The 20,748-nt window shown below is 38.1% G+C and overlaps 1 pseudogene; it reads left to right on the forward strand.

Moving 5' to 3' along the window:
• Positions 1–5,231: 5,231 nt before the first annotated feature.
• Positions 5,232–6,563, forward strand: LOC143850255 (stemmadenine O-acetyltransferase pseudogene; annotated as a pseudogene).
• Positions 6,564–20,748: the final 14,185 nt, after the last annotated feature.

The raw sequence follows: 20,748 nt of genomic DNA on the forward strand, positions 1-20,748 counted from the left end.
AGGCTTCGTGCAGATGGGCTTCGCTTTGGCCCTTGAGAATGGAAAAGCTTGTTGTAAGAGCTTCGTGATTAGGATTGAAATCTCACCATAGTGGAGTACCCAAGGAGCTTAACTTGGAAGAGTGGAGTAGGTCAAGTTGTGATCGAATCACTATAAAAACTTGGTGTCTCTTGTGGTGTGGATGCTTTCTCTCCCTCCTTCTCTCTCTTGCACCTGTGGTTATTGGTAATCTCTAACCTTACATATGTTTATGCTTTAATTGAACAAGAGTTAGTGAATGCACTTAAGTTAAATGTCTAAACCCTAAATTGCATTATAATATCTATTTGAATAAGGGTTAGCTAAATGTGCATGATTAGAAAGTCTAAACCTTAGCTTCTATTGATAAATCTATTTGAACAAGGGTGAGACTAATTAGTGCTTAGTTAAATGGATTAACTTTTAATCTCCCTTAATTAAGCCTAAAATTTCTAATTGACCAATTCACCCCCCTCTTGGATTGTCACACCTGTATTTCATCAGTGTTTCTGTTCTGTGATTGATTTCGCTGGATTTGTGTTGTAATGTGGTGATTGGAGTTCTTGAATTGAATTTTCTTCTTAATAATTGAAATTCAGCTGATATTTGTCAATTCTTGTTTTGGAATCATTAATTGTGAATTATTCTCAGTTATGGCTTTTTACTTTTGATCTATCATAAAAGTCCCGAATTGTTCTCCGTTAAGGCTTTTTACTTTGCTTTATCATAAGAAGTCTGATTTTCTTTTTTATTCATAGATTCATCATTCTTATGATTCCAATCCGGTTTGAGTATTGGAATGACTGTTGTTGGTGTTTTAGTATTTGAATCTATTGCGGGCTCACAGTTTAGCGCATTTCTAGTTTCCTGATAGTTGTTAGTATTTGTATGATGTGTGTGCGAATTTCTGAGGAAATTTTCTATGAAGTTCTAATTGAAGCTGGAAATCCTGGCATGTGCAATGAAGTTATATAATGAAAGCTATATGTTTTCTTCGGAAACAGTGAACAATCACCCACTTCTGAAATCAGGTTTTACCATCAAAATTGGTTGGTTTTGATGTATATGCTTAAACCACACTGATTTGTCCTTGTCTTCATCGGAGCTTTATCAGTGAGTTACTCCAGTTTGCCTTTTTTGGATCTTCAACTCTTTCTATGTATACTTCTTTACTTCTTTATAGTATAAATGATTAATTAACACCAATTCTAACAACTTAAGCTTCTCGGGTAATTGGTTGTTTCACATGCTATGAGAGCTATTGCCTCATGACAGGTTCTTTTTTTCTAAATTGATGACATAGGGTATCCCCACCCCAATTTTTAGTATAAATCATGTATTGGTTTGTGACTTAATAAATAATTGTCTTTTCTTTATTTATGATCATTTGGATTTTTCTAAGGTTACCTTAATGAGCGTTCAAAATGAGGGGGTTGAAGTGGCCCGTAGTATTCGGTTGAGCATCGATCCGACACATGTAGTCGAGGGGGTGCCATTAGGCCATCATTTCACTGAGGTTCAGATCGCAGTTGCATTGGAGCCAAAAGAGTCTCTGATTAGACAAACCGATCTCTACACTGAGATTGGAGAAGCTTTAGCTGGAGTAATCGCTTGGCCATCCTTTTTGGTAAGTAATTTTAATATGATGACAGATTTATTATAGCTTGATGATAAATTTATTCACAAGTAGTATATTTATTTTTTATTCATTACACTTGGTTTCCCTTTATTTACAGGTTACATCAACCTGGATTACCTGATACACCTTGGCTTCAGGTAAACTTGCTTTTCCTCTATAGTCAAGCCTTTGTTCTTCATCCTGGGTAGTTGGAGGTTCATGACCTTAACATTGCTTTTATACTTGATTTTACTTTCAAAGATTTGGAACATAGTTGATTTACACATGTAGGCGCTCGATATACTGTTTGGGGATTTGATGCCTTCTGATTGTGTTGTACACACTAGACAATAAAAATTGCATCATAACGAGTTTCCTTTTGTCATTTTCACACATACAAAAAAAATGAGTTTCCTTTTGTGGAAAAATTGAATTTTTTACAATATGTCCAACCAGGTTACAACTTTTGGCTAATGCTTTTTCATTTTTGCAGGCATATGTTTCAAAAATTAATTTGGCATGGGATGAATGAAGTATAAAAGGTATTGTTATGATTACTGGGAAATGGCAAGAGTACTCAATTTTGAAGTGCACTTGATCTATATCTTTTATCTGTGTAACTGTTTTAGAAGCTCCTGGGCTATAATAGGAGATCACCTTGGGAAGATTGTCCAAAAGAATGTAAAACCTGATTGGCAGGACCACTGCAAAGCATAATGAGAAGGTAATAAAAAAATTTCGATGACTGCAGAGTAACATAATTCCCAATAGCTGTCTTTCATTTGGTTTTTGTTTTTTGTTGAATGGTAGCTTTCTTTCATTTGTACCTAGAATATTAGGCTTTAAAATGATACTTGATCTAGCTCGTCTCAATGTAATTTTTTTCCTGAAGTCTCCTAGAAACTCTTAGAACTATGTTGAATGTGTAGGAAATCACTGAAAATAGATATGTAGTTCATGAATGTGTTGACACATGCTGTCAAGAGCGTAGGCTAAGTTTCACTTGTAAGGTAGATTGTGGAGAAACAAGGGAGTCTGTTGGTTGGGAATTTCTTGATGTTAAGATGTAATGAATTTGATAAGCATTACAGGAATGAATGGTGTTAATTTATATCTTCATCATGACTGTTTGGTGCTACTGTCTTGTGAGATCCATTTGTGAGTTTTTTTTTTTTTTTTTTTTGTAGATTTGATTGACAAGACTACTGGCTTCATTACCATTAAAAAAAAGACTATAGGCTTCATTAAGTATATATCTTGCTAATATACTTCTGGATTTGACACTTGATGCTCCTCTTACACTTAAACAACCAGTGAATGTCAATTAGGTAGCAAAGTGCTGAAAAAATGTATATAATGTGTTTTAGTTGTATTTAAAGTTGGGATCATGTGTGGGGTGATAGAAATAAAATAGGTGAACGTGCAAATGTACTTGAATGTGTAGGTATTTACAGTACCCATTTTCTAATTTTTCAGTACCCATGTATGACAGAATTATTGAATGCTTATCATTATTGACTCTAAAAATGGGATTGAATGTGTGTGTGAATGTGTGACAGAATTACAGGTAGTAAATGTTGGTCGAAATTAGCAGGTTCTTGTACCCTATTTGGGGTCTACTTGTAATTGATTTTATTTTTAAAAAGAACACAGATTTACTGACGTTCATTAAAACCGTCGGTGAATAATACATTCACCGACGTTGAAGGAAAAGCGTCGGTGGATATATTAATCACCGATGGTCACAAACCGTCGGTGATACATGAAAAGAGACAGTGTCATATCTATGTTACCAAAGTTTCCGACATTTTATAAACAACGGTAAAATCACCTTTCTAGGGACGGTCTAGAACGTCGGTGTAAATATATTTACCGACTTTTTTTTATGGAACGTCGGTATAACCCTTTAGTGACACTGGATTTACCGACGATCGATAAAACCGTCTGTATTTTTTACACCTGCGTTCATCCGTATTTTCACCGACGCTCATGAACGCCGGTGAAAGACCTTTTTCCGGTGTACATGCGAGCTACTCCCATTGTGTCAGCTCATCTTCTCGTCCCGATAGGGTGGCTTCCTTCTCTACGAATTTCTTGAATTGGTCAACTAGGATCATGACTTGCTGGGCTAGAAAGTTTAACTGATCCACCATCAGTATGTCCACTTGCGGCAGTGACACTTGAGAGGGAGCACGGGGGCCGTCGAGCGGTGGAGGATGAACGGTTTGGGAGGCCACCGAGCATCTCAGGGAATCGCTCCTTGGTGGAGATCGTACAAAGCTCACCCAATTGTTTCTCCAAGGTTCCATACTTGGATCTTCTAAAACATTTTGTATTGTTTCCCATAGACAGTGCCAATCTGTTGCCGCTAAAACTGGATTGAGGCGGAGTCAGCTCCTAGAGTCAAGATCTGCAACCTGAGAGCACGAACTAACCGTCAACAAATGACCCAGACTTTGGTCTCCGTGAACGCTCTTCAATGCTTAAGTCAGTGAACGACAACAGATACAAAAGTTGAGCGCTCAAAAGGCTCAACAATCAAAATAATGATTTTAGAATCTGTATCTTTGAGCTTTGGCTCTCTTTTTATTGAGTGAGAGTCCTAGTGAATTGGGAAAAATTGCCTCTCGGGCTCTACTTCCATATAGGCCGAGTCTCCTGGAATCATGAGTTTCCAAGTTTAATTATCTTTGGTGGCCGGTGTTGCAGGTTTAGGGTTTTGAGGATTCGCTAAGGTGTGAAATTATCCCTTCGCCGGCCTCTGGTACATTTTGGCTGCGCCCACCTGTCAGCCTCCGATAGGGTGCTATATTTTAGGCCCCCCATCATGGTCAAGTTGTATTTTACGTGAATTCAAGGTTGGTTGTAGTCTGTAAAAATCTGCAGCATTATTAGTGAACATTTTGATATCCAAATGACATTATAGAAATGCCTCTTCTAGTTGAATATGAACTAGCTCAAGTTATCATGAAATTTTCAAAGAAGGAAATACATACAAATGTAATCAAGTCTTTCAGGAGTGTCCGTGCCCAATCTAAAAGGATGAAAGCGCTTATTTCTGACTGCTGCCATTGATACGGTCATAAATTTTGGGGCTCTCGAGGGTGGTCTAAGCCATCTTCCTCCCAAAATGGTCAAACATGAACGAGATAGAAAATACCCTTTTTTGTTCAACAATTAAGACTGTTTGATCGTTGTGCACACGGTGGCCCACTAGATCAACACCGAACAAAAACTAGGAAGTGGAATCCCACATGCGTGCCTTATATGTCCATTTACTTGTCCAGATCAACCCGAAACAAAAACTATGAAGGGGATTACCACATGCGTGTCTTATATGTCCATTTACTTTTCTTTTTGCCACGTTCGGCTTTGAAAACACTCGTGAATTGTAGTTTTCAATTCGAATACAATCAGCCATGCAGGTCTTATATATATAAAGACAAAAAAGTGAGCTCATGTATATCTACGGAATTGACCAAATCGATCGTCAGTCAATTCCCCTTTCCTCTTTATTTTCCAAGCGAAATAATTTTGGAAGTGTTTTCCTATAAATAAAGAGGCCAAGCTCTTGTAAATGAGAGAACCTAAAACATTATTTTCTTTGGACGCCAAGATGTTTAGAGTTCAAGTCATCTCCACAAACAATGTTAGACCATCATCTCTAACTCCCCCTCACCTTAAGAGCTTCAAGCTCTCCGTCTTAGACCAGCTCGCTCCTTCAATGTACGTGCCATTGATACTTTTCTACTCTGGGGATGGCAATGGTGAGAATGCAATGAAAAAAAGTGTTGAGAAAACTCGCCTACTAAAAAAATCTCTGTCAGAAACCTTAACCCGCTTCTATCCATTGGCTGGAAGGATCAAAGAATCTAACGTGGCAGATTGTAATGACGAGGGTGTCGATTTTTTCGAAGCTCGAGTAAATGGTCAGCTCTCGAAATTTCTTCAAAATCCTGATCTCGAGGTCCTCAATCAGTTCGTCCCGTGCTATTACTTTGATGCTAAATCAGGGAGGGACGTACTTCTTGCTATCCAAGTCAACATATTTGACTGTGGTGGAATGGCTATTGGCATCGGCATTTCACACAAGATTGCTGATGGGACTTCCATGATCACATTGATCAACAATTGGGCCGCAAAAGCAAGAGGAGATAGTGAAGTCATGGGACCTAGTTTCGACGCGGCCTCGCTTTTCCCATCGGAATTATCTGTGCCACGATATGTGTTTGCAGTGGCAAAGAATGTTGTGACCAAAAGGTTTGTGTTCAATGCATCGAAGATCGCCGCACTGAAAGATAGAGCCACTAAGGCCCCATCGCTGAGGCGGCCCACCAGCTATGAAGCAGTATCAGCACTCATCTGGCGATGTGTCATAAATGCTCAAAGGACCGTAGGGTCAACCGATGCATATGTGGCCTTGAGTGCAGTGAGTCTGCGTAAAAGGATGGTCCCACCTTTGCCGGAACATTCCTTTGGAAATCTCTGGGTACCTGTATTTACATCGGCGTTGGTGGAGAGTGAGTGTCATGAAAAAGACATGCAACGTTGCTTAGAGGGGCAGCTGAGGGATTCAATAAAAAAAGTTGACACTAATTTGGTCAAAGAACTGCAAGGACCGGATGGGTTTGTGAAAGCTCATGAATCTATCAGTGGTTTAGTTGAAAAATACTCAAAATACGGGCTTAAGTTTTTTAACTTCACTGACTGGCGCAGATTCCCTATATATGATGCAGATTTTGGTTGGGGGAAGCCCATTTGGGTAAGCATTTGCACCCTTCCTTCGGAAAATAGTACTTTTCTCCTTGGGAATAGAAGTGGCGATGGAATTGAAGCTTGGATGAGCATGGACAAGGAAGAAATGGCCATACTTGAACAAGATCAAGAGCTCTCATCTTTTCTTTCCCCCTCTAACATTGCTTACTAATTTTGAAAATTATGTAATTATTTGTGTCATTGTTGTATTTCTATTTACAAATGAAATTATCTTATGTATTAATTCAATGCAGTATTAATAAGTAAGTTTTATATAACATTGCTTGATAATGATGCTGTTGGTGGTGATTATCTTATGCTTTATAAGTAACTTTTATCCAACATTGCTTGACAATGATGATGGCAGCGGTGATTTTCTTTTGCTTTATCAATGGTAACATTTATCCATTCACTGCAAATTCAAATGACAACTACTGGAAAATCATTTTGTAATATTATAACACTAGCATTTGTGGCCCATGCTATGCATGGGTGTAAAATGGTGGGCCCACCCAATGAAAACATGTCTAAAATAGTTGTTCACCTTATTCATTGGTTTGGGTAGAGATTGTAGGACCAGCCCATCAAATCCTGAGGTGTAAAATGGTGGCCCATCCTATTGGTGGCCTTGGGTGGAGATGGTGGGCCCCACCTATGGAGCATAAAAAAAGGGCCCAAACATAGATGGATATGGTGGGCCCTACCCCATCAAACACTGAGGTGTAGAACCAAAATTAGCTCTCCCGCTAATTAAAGATTCCTTTGTAGTTTAAAAATAATGAAACCAACGGAAATATATGCGGTTTAGAGAGAGAGAGAGAGAGAGAGAGATGTGAGGGATTTTAGGTACACTACAACAAAAAAAGATATTTACCAGCGGTCATGACCGCTGTTAAAAGAGCCATAGACTGCTGGTATTATATTTACCCACGGTCTTTCCTCCGCGGGTATTTATCTCGTCGGCGTATGTTTCTAGTCCTCTTTAACTGAATGACATCGAATGTCAAGAAAAAAACCTGAAACAATCCATGATAATAACAAAACGAATAAAAATCATGAATTTCACACAACTGAGAATAAAAAAACCGATCGAAACAAATAAATAAAATATTGTAATTACATGAATACGAAGATACAAACGCTGAGTATAGAAATCCTCAAGAGCTAAACAGAACGTCGCTTATCCAATATGTAGCAATATATAGGGGTTATTTGGGTTGCAACTCATGTATGCAATATGTAGCAAACCATTGTTCAAGCAGCTCCATTATATATTACTAAGGATGTGTAATTATACATGTAGAATTTTTCGCACATTATAATATAGTTGCATACATATAAGTTGTCATAAAAAGGGACCTCGTGGCCCTCTCTTTGTGAATATCTTTCTGGAACATCATCTCTGGCGATCTGAAAATGATCTGCGAATGGGATCATGTGAAGTAGATTGCAGAACGTGAGCGATTGAAGTTTTCTTAACATGGCCAATTATGCTTACATTATCTTATTATCTTGTGGGAAGTCCCACACTGTAGAAAATGATCCACGACTCACATTGACAGATCTATGTGAGCCCCATTAAAATCATAAGTCTCAGAAGAGGAAGGCGCTGGATCGGTGGGCACCGGATCATTGAGCACTGGATCATTGAGCACATGAACATGTGCCATAAAAGTTGCCTAACCATCCAGCCATGATGTGTGCACAATTGCCTAAAGTGGTCTTCACAACGTGCATGTGCAAGCCAATGCCTTGCTGCCATGTGAGCCAAAACCACTAGCAGTTGCCTTTGCTTTGCCTTCCTTGTAAACAAGCCTTTGAACACGACCAAGCAGTGCCTTGGTTTGAATTATAACCGTTTGCAACCGTTGCCTCCAAGTGCAAACATGCCCAGGCTTAAAGGAGGAACAAAGAGCAAGGTTTCAGGTTATGTGTTTCCTCCTTATGATTTTAGATCTTTTCATATCCCGCATTTTCAATAACACTTTCCAAATGTTTTCTCCTTATGTTTTTAGATCTTTTCACATCCTGCATTTTCTCTTTTCTAAACCCGGCACTTCTCGCTTCCGCCTGCTGTGTCGCTTCTCGCTTCCACCTACTGTGTCGCTTCTCACACTAGCTTCCTACTCTGGCAACTATGCAATTTAGCATTTGATATTATTTTTCCACTTTCAATTTGATCCAACGAAGTTAAAAAAATTTGTAATCAGATAAAACTTTTAAGATTTAACCGCTCTATAAGAAACTCAATGATTCGTCTGAAAGAATCCCACTCGCATCAAACTGATCCTTAACACAAACCAATGAAATTCTGAAGGACCATTTTGTCTATGGATAACTGTCCAAAAAAATTGACTATGAATTTCAGATTATCTTTGATACAGCTAAACACAAACAGTGACATTAAAAAATATAATGAAATAAAATATAGAAGATATGGCAGCTCAAGAAACACAGAAAGGAACAGTAATTGAGGACCATGTAAATTCCTGGAATTGGAAATGAACATATTATTGCATGTCCACATAAATTCCAAAAAAAATAAAAAAAATAAAGTTCCTAAATATAGCAACCCAATCAAAAGCATATTCAGAAACTTGAAAAAGTGCCCAAACACGAAAAAGGATGCAAAATACACGAATGAATTCGAAGAAAAATTGCCAGCAATATTAATTCAATAAACTGATAAAGACATGTGAATTCAATCAATCTCTCATTTAAAAACAGAGAGAAATCCAAAACAACGAAAACATTAATCAAGAATTTCCAATTAGATCTATCTAAAAAACCTAATACCAAAAAAGTGGTCCAAATAAATTCCTAAAATGACCGAAACCTAAAAAACACATTCAATAAGACTAGTCACCAGTGAGAAACTTGATGATTTGTCTCAAAGAATCCAACTCGCATCAAGGTGATCTTGAACAGAAGCACCGGAATTGTCTTCCCGAAGAGCTTGCTGGACGGATCTTTGATCTATGCCATTTCCTAGTCGTCAGATTCCTTCGAACCCAGGAGGCGAAAAGGGAGAGAGACCTAAAAGATATGACCGTGCGAAGGCTTTTTTTGGTCTAATCTAAACCCTAACCCCAAATCAACCCCTTCTGATTCTATACCCTCTTCTTAGTTTCAGAGAGGGCGTGGAGATGAATCCAGATGGAGATGGTCGAAACCCTAGAAAATAATAAAGGAAAAAGAAGGGTCAAACCTTAGAAAACAAACCAATGGATGCTTCTCTCCTCCTCTGTTTCTTCTCCTTCGTCAATCGGCCATGGCGATTAGGGTTTCTCGAGCAATTTTGGGGTTCTAATCGGTTGTTGACGAGGCATAGAATAGAGGGCGCGGGAAGGAAAAGCCTGGGCGCGGGAGAAGAAAAGAGGGGGCACGATGTATTTTTTTGGTTCTTCAAATGGCATCTTTCCCCCACCATATACCAGCGGTCTATTGAATAACCGCGCCTAAAAACCCACCATTCACCAGCGGTTTTAAAGACCACTGGTAATTGGCAACTTTGTTGTAGTGGGAGGAAGGGAGATTTTAGGGAGAAAAAGAACGTGGGATCCAAGTTAACTGCCGGATTGTCTATCATTTGAATTTTAAAAGTGAAACGGGAGAGAGGGAGGTATTTTACAGAGAATGGAATAGAGGGAGAGATTCTTGGAGAAAAAGAAAGTGGTTGTATTCAAAATAACACAAAATACAGCGGCAAAATTTAAATTAATTACGTCTAGTTCAATTTTGTAAGGGTGGCAGACCCAAATTGGATAAAAAAATTTCTAAGAAAAATCTTAGAAATAAAGAAACATGCTTAGTATATTATAGATAGATAGATAGATATACTAAGTTGATCTTTTTTGGCACAAGTCTTTTCATCACGATGACTAATATTGTGTGATGGTTGTGTCCCATAAAATCACATAATTCCCGCACCCTTTATTATGGTCAGTGGGTTCTTTTGGCGACGGTTTATGATAACCATCGCTACTCAGAATTTACAGCGATGATCTTTGTTTTTTCATTGCATAAAAATAATGATTGGCTGCAATCTTTGGCGCTAAAGTCGAAAGATTAATTCGCGACGGTTCTTAACCATCATGACTTGTGCACATTTCACCTTGATTGTTTCAAATTCCTGCCGTGCCTAAATATTTAATGGCGGCAACCTTTGGCACTAAGTCGAAAACAAGAAGTATGGTGGTAAATGTTAGCAGGAAAGACGATGTAATCAATGGCGAAAAGTATGAACAACGGCCGTAATATTATTTCTGTCACAATAAGCTCTATTTCTTGAAGTGAAAGCTTGATCTATTTTTTAGGACTCTACCTTTACAAGCCCAATTATCAGCCCAACGCCTTATCTTTTCTGATTCGTGGGTCTGACCCATCAAGGCCCATCATTGTTTGGCCCATTGAGACCCCATCAACTTCAACGCATGTGCAAACTCCGTACAGCTGACCCCGAAAAGCCTGAAACTTAGATGTCAAAATAAGTAGAAGAGATAAAGAACAAAGTTGGGAAGATAAGTTTTTCCTCTTACTACCTTCAAATTCAAGCCATCAGCTCCATAAAAAGAACCCCACAAAACCCTGTTCATCATCGACTGCTAGAGCTTAACTCAGATTAGTTACAAACAATAAAGCAGACAAGGTCATTGAGGGCATAGAAATAAAAATATAAAAATTATAAGGGATTTGCTAGGGACCATCACAAAAGGCAGTTCGCGGACTGGCTGCTGCAAGAGAGAACAGCTACATAGGATGAATTAAATGAATAAGATAAAAAGTGAGCCTATGTAGTTGTTCTTGTTGGAAGGGTTTTCAACCCCGGGCTCGCTACACGTAGCAGAACTGGAAATCGCGTAGAACAAAAACTTTCTCGTCGATCTCGCTACAAGTAGCAAGAGAGAACAGCTACATAGGATGAATTAAATGAATAAGATAAAAAGTGAGCCTATGTAGCTGTTCTTGTTGGAAGGGTTTTCAACCCTGGGCTCGCTACACGTAGCAGAACTGGAAATCGCGTAGAACAAAAACTTTCTCGTCGATTTCGCCCGTTAACCAAGGATCCTATGGTCTAGATGATCTGATGACGACTCAAATAAAAATATAATACATAAAAAATACCTTTGTAACTGGCCGTAATATCAGCCTCTGCTAGATCTACTCTCCCAACGGCCACGAACGATCCGATCGTCCCGGATCCGCAAGTTGAACTGATGGATTCCTTCAATTGCACGGAGGGAAATTAAACAACCCTTGTCAATCATATAAGCTGATCATATCAGTACTCTTGGATGGGAATTAAAATTTTACTTTGATGGAGCTTTGGTTTCTAAAAGATGTTAAACTGAAAAACAACAAATTAGAAGAGAGAGAAGAGAGGAGAAATTTTGGACGTTCTCCCAAGGAGGGGAAAATGTTTTTCCCAGCAAAAAATCTGTAGAAAACTTTCTCATATGTGTTTATATAGTTTTGCTTTCCTCATTTAAAGTTTCCCAAGAGTTTCTCCCAAAATTCCTTAAAAATAGAAAGACTAGCTCACTTAACATTTACAAATAGGAAACAAATAAGGTGGAGAATATTTAAAAAACTTTTTGAATGTTTTTCATAGCCAAGATAGGCATTTTCCAAATTCAAAAACGTGGGTTGCTTTATTGGTTCAAAACCAATCCCAAAAAAATCTCCTACTTTTCTACTTTCTCGCTACAAAGTTGTTGCCCAATTTTCGACTCCTTTTTTGGAATACTAAATGACTGAATTAGAAAAAATCATAAACTATAAAGTTCTAACCCTTTAAAAGTTCTTCGAAACGAGTACTTATATACTCATTCTGGCAAAGAGATGAGAGAGGTATGACTGTTTTAGTAAAATAAGTCTATAAGGTTGTTATTTAATTTTTCTGATTAAATAAACTTATCTCCTCCCATCCATTGGGATAAAAGATCCATCCATACTATTCTATAATTTTCAAAACACCCCTAAGTTAACAATTAACTCTTTGGGTATTCCAAATGCGTCATACGGTGTGTATACACCAAAGGAACTACATAAATCTTTTCCCTCGCATAAAATGCGACGAATCTAGTCTGTCCATGCAATCTAGTAAATGCGAGACACTTATCCAAAGGATATAAATGGGTCCTTCGATTTGTGAGTGTGATCGTTGCAATTATCCGACGGTCGATCCTGCAGAACCAAAAAATGAGCCCCACTGAGATTTTGCTCGATAGTTAACAACTACAATCGCATTGGATCAGTGGCCTCCACCGAGACGTAACCCTGAAGATGACCGTCAAATCATCATACCCCTAATCACATCTAATATGTGCAAGTCTTTTCTCCATTCTTCATCTACTAAGTTGGGTCTTACGTGGGGTGGACAACTCCTATCCCCTGGACCCACTCACGGTATACCTTCCAGTCAAGCAGTTATGGCCTGCAAATGCATTTTGCAAACTCATTTAAAAAATAATCACGTGTTTTAGTAAAATCTTTGATAAACCATTAATCAAATCCGCTTGGCCAAGCTATTTTATAGGCCTATTGCTCTAACCGAAACTGTAGATGATATTCCCTTAGTTAGGGCGGAGAATTTCAGGTCGAGTATCACTATTAGCCTCGTAGGTACAAAACTCTAATACTACCCTCTGGTGATCTCTAGAAGGACCACGATTAGATAGACCAAGAATCAAGGGCGAGCCCACAAACCAATATGACCCCTCAGGTCTAAAGACATGTAAAGGGTCTTGTTTGGTACAATAGGCTTACTAACCCCTGTCCACAGGCTATTCTAGTATGATCAAGTTCAATGCGGTCCTATCGTCGCACCTACTCTTTTTGTTTAGGGTCCACTACCCAAGTGACTGTGGTAAGCCATCCCACGACACGTGCATGTAGCCAAGACTGGTGTTGGTTGTGTACAGGAGGAGATGTCCAATCTCGACCCCTACCAGGAACATTTAAGGTCTGCAAAGAACTGGGATACCATATTGATTAGGATATTAATTAACCGCAAGTGAACGGATCGTCTAAATACGGGTCGAACTAAGGGAAGAGATTATTGTGGTTTCTACCCCTATACTATTTGGAAAATAAACTTACGATATATATTGTTGCCTGGCATATACTCAGGATTTTCATGGACAACAACCTCGGAGCCAACAATATATTTAAATTTATTAACTAAATAGATAATTGGGTCGAAAACAATGTAAAAAGGATTACCAAATTAACTCTTATATTTAGGCAAAGTGTACCAAAATTCTAATGATCTCTATTAACTACTTATCTAATCTAATTAGAAAACCAAATTCTAAGGGCTTAAGTAAATTGAAAAATTACAAAAGTAATTTGGAATAGTGTAAAAACCTTAATTCAATATAAAAAAGTACTTAGGGTTAGAATCCACCATGGGTTTGACTTGGATAATCAACGAAACCAATTTTTGCTTTGGATAGTGTATTTGATAAATCCGGTCAATGGGGAATAAGATTAATGGATGTCATTGCCCATGAGTGATTGATCAAACATACTACCCAATTTTATAGATTATATAAGAAATTATATTTGTTTATCGCCAATTACTCATACGAAAGGGGAAAGCCAATGGTATGAGTGATTGGGATCCAACAAATATAAACTCCTATATATGATGTTATATTATGCCATTGGTTTTAATTAATCATCTTTCTCATTCCCCATGGCTTCATCTAAATCTTAAGTAGATAGGTTTAACTACTCATGGAGAAGGGGAAAGAAACAAAATTAAAGAAGATAGAGAAAAGAAGTACCATCAAGAACTTGAAAAGAAAAACAAAAGAAAAGTAACTTCTTCACTAACTTGAAATAAACAAAAAATATATCAAATTGGAACTTGAAATAAATAACAAAAATAAAAAGAACTTATTCTTTTTCTCCTCCAATCTTTGGTTGAATTTTCCTCCGTCAAGCTTTAATGACACATTGAGTTTGAATGGTGGATGATGATGCTTTGGATTGAAAGTTGAAAAGAAAAAGAACTTTAAAGAAAGCAAGAGAGAACAAAATAGAATATGGAGTAAAAGAGAGTAGAGAGAGTATGTAGAGAGAGCCTTCACTTCGATACATACCCTTCTTCTCCTTCTATTTTCAAAATCCAAGAAAAGACACAAATTTGGCAAGTTTCTTGTATTTTTGGCAAGTACCACCTGTCTTTGGTAATTTTTATGATTTCACTATTTGTTTGTAATTTCACTAACTTTTGATCTTTCTTTGGTAACTTTTTCACGTTGACTTTTTCTTCTTCCATACATAGGAATGGGTGAAATTTGGCAACAAGACGAAAGAAACTCATGGCATGCATATAATGCGATTTATATAATATATGAGGAAGAGTAATTCTAGCAAGTCGGGCCCACATATGTTATATATATATAAAGAACAAAGAGAGGGAGGCATGCTTACCGGACGTAAAGAGATGCCAAAATTGCTCTTCTATATTCTTACTTTCCATACCCCAAGTGGGTCCCACTTTCTATTGTAATGTATACATTACATTTGATTTGGAAAATACTATTTTATATTCAACCAAAAACATAGCTGTTGTTTCTAATCCAATAAGTTTCCAAAAAACACGTGAACTGCTTTCCCAATAAGAAAGAGAGGAGAGCCACACATGGCCCCCACTTGTGCATGCATATTATTGCAAATAGAAAATGCTATTTTCTTCAAATCCAACATGTGGGAGCAAGAATGGGTATGCACGCTGGACGTTCGAGAATGGCCAAAATACATGAATATATGCCAAATTAGCAAGTGGGTTCCACCATTGCATGTATAGCAATTAGGAAATTGCTATTTCTTTCAAAAAGGAAACGCAATTTGGCAACCCGACCTTAATATTAACTTGGGTAAAGCTACTGTGTTTTGAACATGCATAAAATTCCAAAACAATTTGAGGTATAATAAATCCCAAGTGGTTCCCACATGTTTGACCCCAAAACATAAAAATGGAGCTGGACGTGGGATTCTTAAGAAGGCATGCATGTACATGGACAATTTTTTTGGTGGCAAGATGCCAAAAGGTCATGGTCGGTTCTTGCTCTCTTACATGCAATTTCCATAAATGCCCTTTTAGTGTAACTCCAAAATTGGTGGCTTCTTTCTATAAAAGTGCTCTCTATTGTGAAATCCACCTTTACATCCCCTAATAGCAACCAAACCACATCTTGGGCTGATCCAAATCGTCCATTAAATGGGCCAAAATGTGAAGTACTCATGGGCCCAAAAATCAGCCCCATGGGACGATCCTAACTGTCCATTTGATTGATCTAATCCACTCATTTTGTTGGGACATAATGATAATTAACCACATCCTCTAAATTGTTTCCATAAAATGATCCCAACCATCCATTTGACGGCAAAAATTAAATTGATTGTGCTTCAAATTATTTCCATGGATTGATTCAAACCGTACCATTGATGGGCGAAATTGTGGTTTGGTCATAGCCTCTAAATCATTTCATGGGCTGATCTTAACCATCCGTTAGATTGGGTCACCATATAAATGAGCCACCCCAAATTATTTCTATGTGGTGATCTAAACCGTTCAAATGGTGGGCTGCAATATAAATTGGATTGTCCTCTAATCTATTCCCCATAAACTTATCCGAGCCGTACAAATGATGAGCCACAATTGTAGTTGACTCGTAGTTGTTCTCACACTTGAATTTTTCTTTGGCATTTCTTCTATTGAGCTCCATTTTTCTTGAAAATTCATAAATAACCCTGAAACACCAAAAACACAAAAAATATCTTAGTAGCACCGCTTTAAACATAAAATATGTATACTTTTCCTACCTACAATTCACACATAAATGTGCTCATCACATATCTCCCTGCTCCCTAAGTGTTAGAGTTGGTGCCCTAAAACCCAGTATATTTCGCATGTTAATCAATAAAAGTTTATTTTCATGACAATTTAATGGGTACTAAAAAGTTAAATATGTGTGATATATTACTTAGCATTGACACGTATTTGTCCTTAGGTAGCAAAGTATGAAACTGTAAGCCCAATGGTTCCCACCTTGGCATTCCCATCTTCTTTTGATAATTCCAATACACAAGTGATTTTGTATCACTAATGTGTTTGAATGTCTAAGTTGTAGATTATAATTATGCTAAGACAAGATTGCTTGGATTGAGGCCAAGAAGCTCTCATTGGACCACATTAGGAAGGCCAAAGACATCAGAGATCCAAGATGCATGAAGACTTGGAGCATCGCAATTGAAGATCGAAGTCATTTTAGAATGTAGCGATCCAATCCTAGTTTAAGAGTTTAGAGGCATAAATTAAGTCAATCTCACACACCCTAAATGTTTAAGAGATTGTCCTTATGGTGTTCCAACACTTTGGAACCCTCATAACAATCCCAACTTGGTGCAGAGTTGGAAGCCCAAAAACAGAATTGAAAATCTGCTGCATATATGCTTCTCGGAACTCCGAGCTCTGAACTCCGAGAAATCCTCGGAGCTCCGAGATTTGGTCCAGTAGCTTTTTTCCAACTTCTGTTTGTATTCCCGGAACTCTAAGAGAAATTCTCGGACCTCCGAGGAATTTCTCGGAACTCCGAGAATTCGCTCGGAACTCCGAGACCACTATAACGGGAAGAAAAATATAGCCGTTGGGACTTTGCCAGAATTACGAGTATGCCTCTTAAAGGGTTATATTTGGTTTTTCTATATATATGGGTATTCTAAACTTCCAAACCATCAATCCTAACACTCTAAAAACCTATTGGAATATCCTAAGAGTGAATCAAGCTTGTTTGTGCCTCTCATCCTCTAGATTTAGGATTTGGATCATAGGCTCAAATTTGTACATCTTATTCAAAGTTTGTAAACCCTTGTGAGGGATTTTTTGTTCTTTCTTTCTTTATCAAGAATATTGTATTTGGGCGAGTGTTCGGAGAAGCGGAGTCCACTCTCCGTGGTGAGGATTGCCACCAAGGTTAAAGGCGGTTGGAATTGTAATCGGCACCGATCTTCACCGAAGTTAAGAAGATCAAATAGTGAAGCCATCAACGGGTTTGGTTAGTGGAGTGGAGTAGGCCTCGCGTTTTGAGGATCGAACCACTTTAAATCTCGGGTGCACTCTCTCTTATCTCTTGCTCTACATTTGCATTGCACTTAGGATTTAACTTGTGTGCTTAATTTTCATCTCTGATCTCTTAATCTTCAAAATTGGGTTAGAGTTTTCAAAAGATTAAAACTTGTTAGCAACCTAAATATTTACCTCCTCATAAGTTGCCATTAGAGTAAGTACTTGGGCCTACCCTTGGAATTTCAGAAACCCATGCTCATTGATTCACAGATCCTAGGGAGTAAGGAGATATGGGATTCTGGTTCTTTGCATACCTTAGTACTTCCTAGTTGGGGTTGAGGTTGGACACATTTTCCTGTACACAACTAGCATCTATCTTGCCTACATGCACGAGATGTGAAGTGACTTATTTCAATCACTTGGGTAGTGGACCTATCACGCCCCAAACCCCACCCTGGGCGTAAGACGTGGCAGCGCCATGCACCTGCGAGATAAATCCCACAAATGTACAAGGCTACAAAGCAATAACAAAATAACCTGGCAATTCATAACTGAAATTTTAAAGTTTAATTAATGCAGACCCATCAAAGTCAAATCAAATCTCATCTCTCCCCAAAGAGTCAAAGCGGAAATAAATAATATGGTCTTTACATCTAATTCGAAGTGCTTACTTCCTAATAAATGAAAAATTAAATAACTAAAACAGTCTCTAGAGCCAAAATCTAAATCCTGGCTAAGCGTCTTGTTCCTCGTTAACCTCACGTGGGCCAAGACCTAAAAAATGTTAAATAACCAAAGTCAGCTGAAAAGCTCAGTACATAATAAAGCACTACTCTAAGCATAGTCTAACATGACAGGATTCAATAGGATCAGATAGTCAAAGTCAAAACTGAGTTCAAAGGTCTCAGCTGATTCATAGGCATAAACACTTATAAGTGCATGTCAAATATGGTTCTGAATTAAAGGTGCTTAAAGCAAATTCAAGTCAGAGTTCAGATCAAGTCAGAGATTTCAGAGTTCATATACAGAAGCTTCAGAGTTCAAATACACTTCAGAGTCATCAGCATGGTTCAGAAGATATGTTACTGCTTATACACCGACAGTCCACGGTGTTCGGAATCGATTCCTGAAGTTTAGATACAAGTGGACAGGGCCAGCGTTATATCCCACTGACGGGCTAGAAGCTCCAGTGTACTACCCCCACGGTGGGTCCAGAGTTGCCAATTAATTTATCCCCATATGGCATGGTCCAGAGTTTCCAAATGTTTTACCCCCACATGTCAGGGTCCAGAGTTCATCGAAGCCTCCACAGAAGTGTTCAAAAGTGTTCAAAGTTCATAGTCAAATGATTCAAAGTATTCAGAATTCAAACTGATAGGTTCAATGGTTCAGAGTTCAGAACATATATTCATAACAATTATTTTTAAGGTTCAGAATAATAGTGATAAAATACTAAATAGGCCAAACAGAGACAGACATACTAGACCAAGGCTAGTTCAGGAGTTCAAAGGTATCAATACCAATTTCTAAAGTCAATAATGATTCAAAAGGGAAATAGGGTTAGTATCCAAAGTAGTACGTTATTACGTACCGCAAAGATGCTCGATTCCTTAACTCGGATTATGATTCAATGTCCTGATCTGAACATAACATAAATAACAAATAAGGGCCTAAAAAGGTAACCCATTCTATGGCTATTTCTTGTAATTTGGTGATATCATTCTTCAAAAGTTTCCAAAACTTATTGAAACTATTTTTAACAGAAAGATGACGTCTTTAGCATATCCATAGAGTACAAGAACGTCGAAAATGAACCAGAAACGAATAAGTTATGAATTTATGAAGTTTTGGAAAAATTGTTGCGCCGGTCGTCCGAGAATGACGGACGTCCGGTATTACGGACGTCCGAGAATTGCGGGCGTCCGAGGTTCTATTGTGGCCATCACGGACGTCCGCCATTTTTCGAACGTCCGCCCCAGCGCGAACCCATATTTCTTCATAACGTGATTTTTCCCCGTTTTTGCACAAAAACAGCCATAACTTTTCGTTTGGGGTTCAATTCGCGCGAGGTCAGATCCGATGGATTCGTATCGGCAAGAGGAATCCATTAAATCCGACTTCACGCTCCGAATTCATATGTATAATTTAAGAAAGAAAATCACCAAAGATTCTACGTCGAATCTCCAAAGTTCTAATTTCTGAATTCAGATTCATATATATTGATTTTGAGTTCTTTGAAATTGTAAAACAATATCAGGCCAAGAAAACTCAAGATCAACCCAATGATTCTTATTTCTAATCTATATTAACCAAAGTTATTGTGTCTTTTCTCTTTTCGAACCCTTATTTTAGGATTTCTAATTATCCAAAACTTTCATAGTTCATAGATCTTATCTGAACTCGCGGCTTCGACTCCGAAATCGAGATCTCCTTGCTCTTCTCTTTCTCTTTCTCCAATTTCTTTCTCTAGGGCTTAAACAAAACGTTTAGGGTTTGTTTAGCCATAAAAAGATGTATTTATAGGCTTTATTAGGAAGCCCTAATCAGAGATAATTTCAAACGGACAAAAACGCCCCTCTTTTAGAGAGGGGGACGAAAATTTAAGTGAGTGGTATTTTTGGGTATTTACATTCTACCCTCCTTACAAAAATTTCGTCCTCGAAATTTTCTTATCACGTACCTGAATTCTCAAATAGGAACGGATATTTCGATCTCATTTTCTCTTCCACCTCCCAGGTGGCTTCACTTTCTGAGTGATTCCGCCACTGAACTTTTACATATGGAATAGTCCTTCGCCTGAGAACCTGGTCCTTACAATCCACAATACGGACAGGTTGCTCTTCAAATAAAAGATCTTCTCTCAGATTCAGAGGTTCTAATTCAATTACATGATTCTGATTCGATATGTACTTTCGTAACATTGACACATGGAACACATTATGCACTCCAGACAATGATGGAGGTAAAGCCAATCGATAAGCCACCTTTCCAATCTCTTCTAGTATTTCATATGGTCCCACAAATCTTGGGCTGAGTTTTTCTCTAACCCCAAACCGCATCACTCCCTTGGTGGGTGACACTTTCAGAAGTACCTTATCTCCGATCTGAAATTCCAATTCTCTTCGTCTAACATCTGCATAGCTCTTTTGCTGGCTTTGTGCCGTGCGAAGATGCTCTCTAATCAAATGGATTTTGTCCACTGCTTGTTGAACCAAATCCGGACCTAAGAGTTTTCTTTCACCCACATCATTCCAGCATATGGGTGATCTACATCTCC

The sequence above is a fragment of the Tasmannia lanceolata genome, unplaced genomic scaffold (assembly GCF_043159265.1).
Source record: "Tasmannia lanceolata isolate RefF3 unplaced genomic scaffold, GAP_Taslan_0.1 ptg000018l, whole genome shotgun sequence".
NCBI classification, from domain to species: domain Eukaryota; kingdom Viridiplantae; phylum Streptophyta; class Magnoliopsida; order Canellales; family Winteraceae; genus Tasmannia; species Tasmannia lanceolata.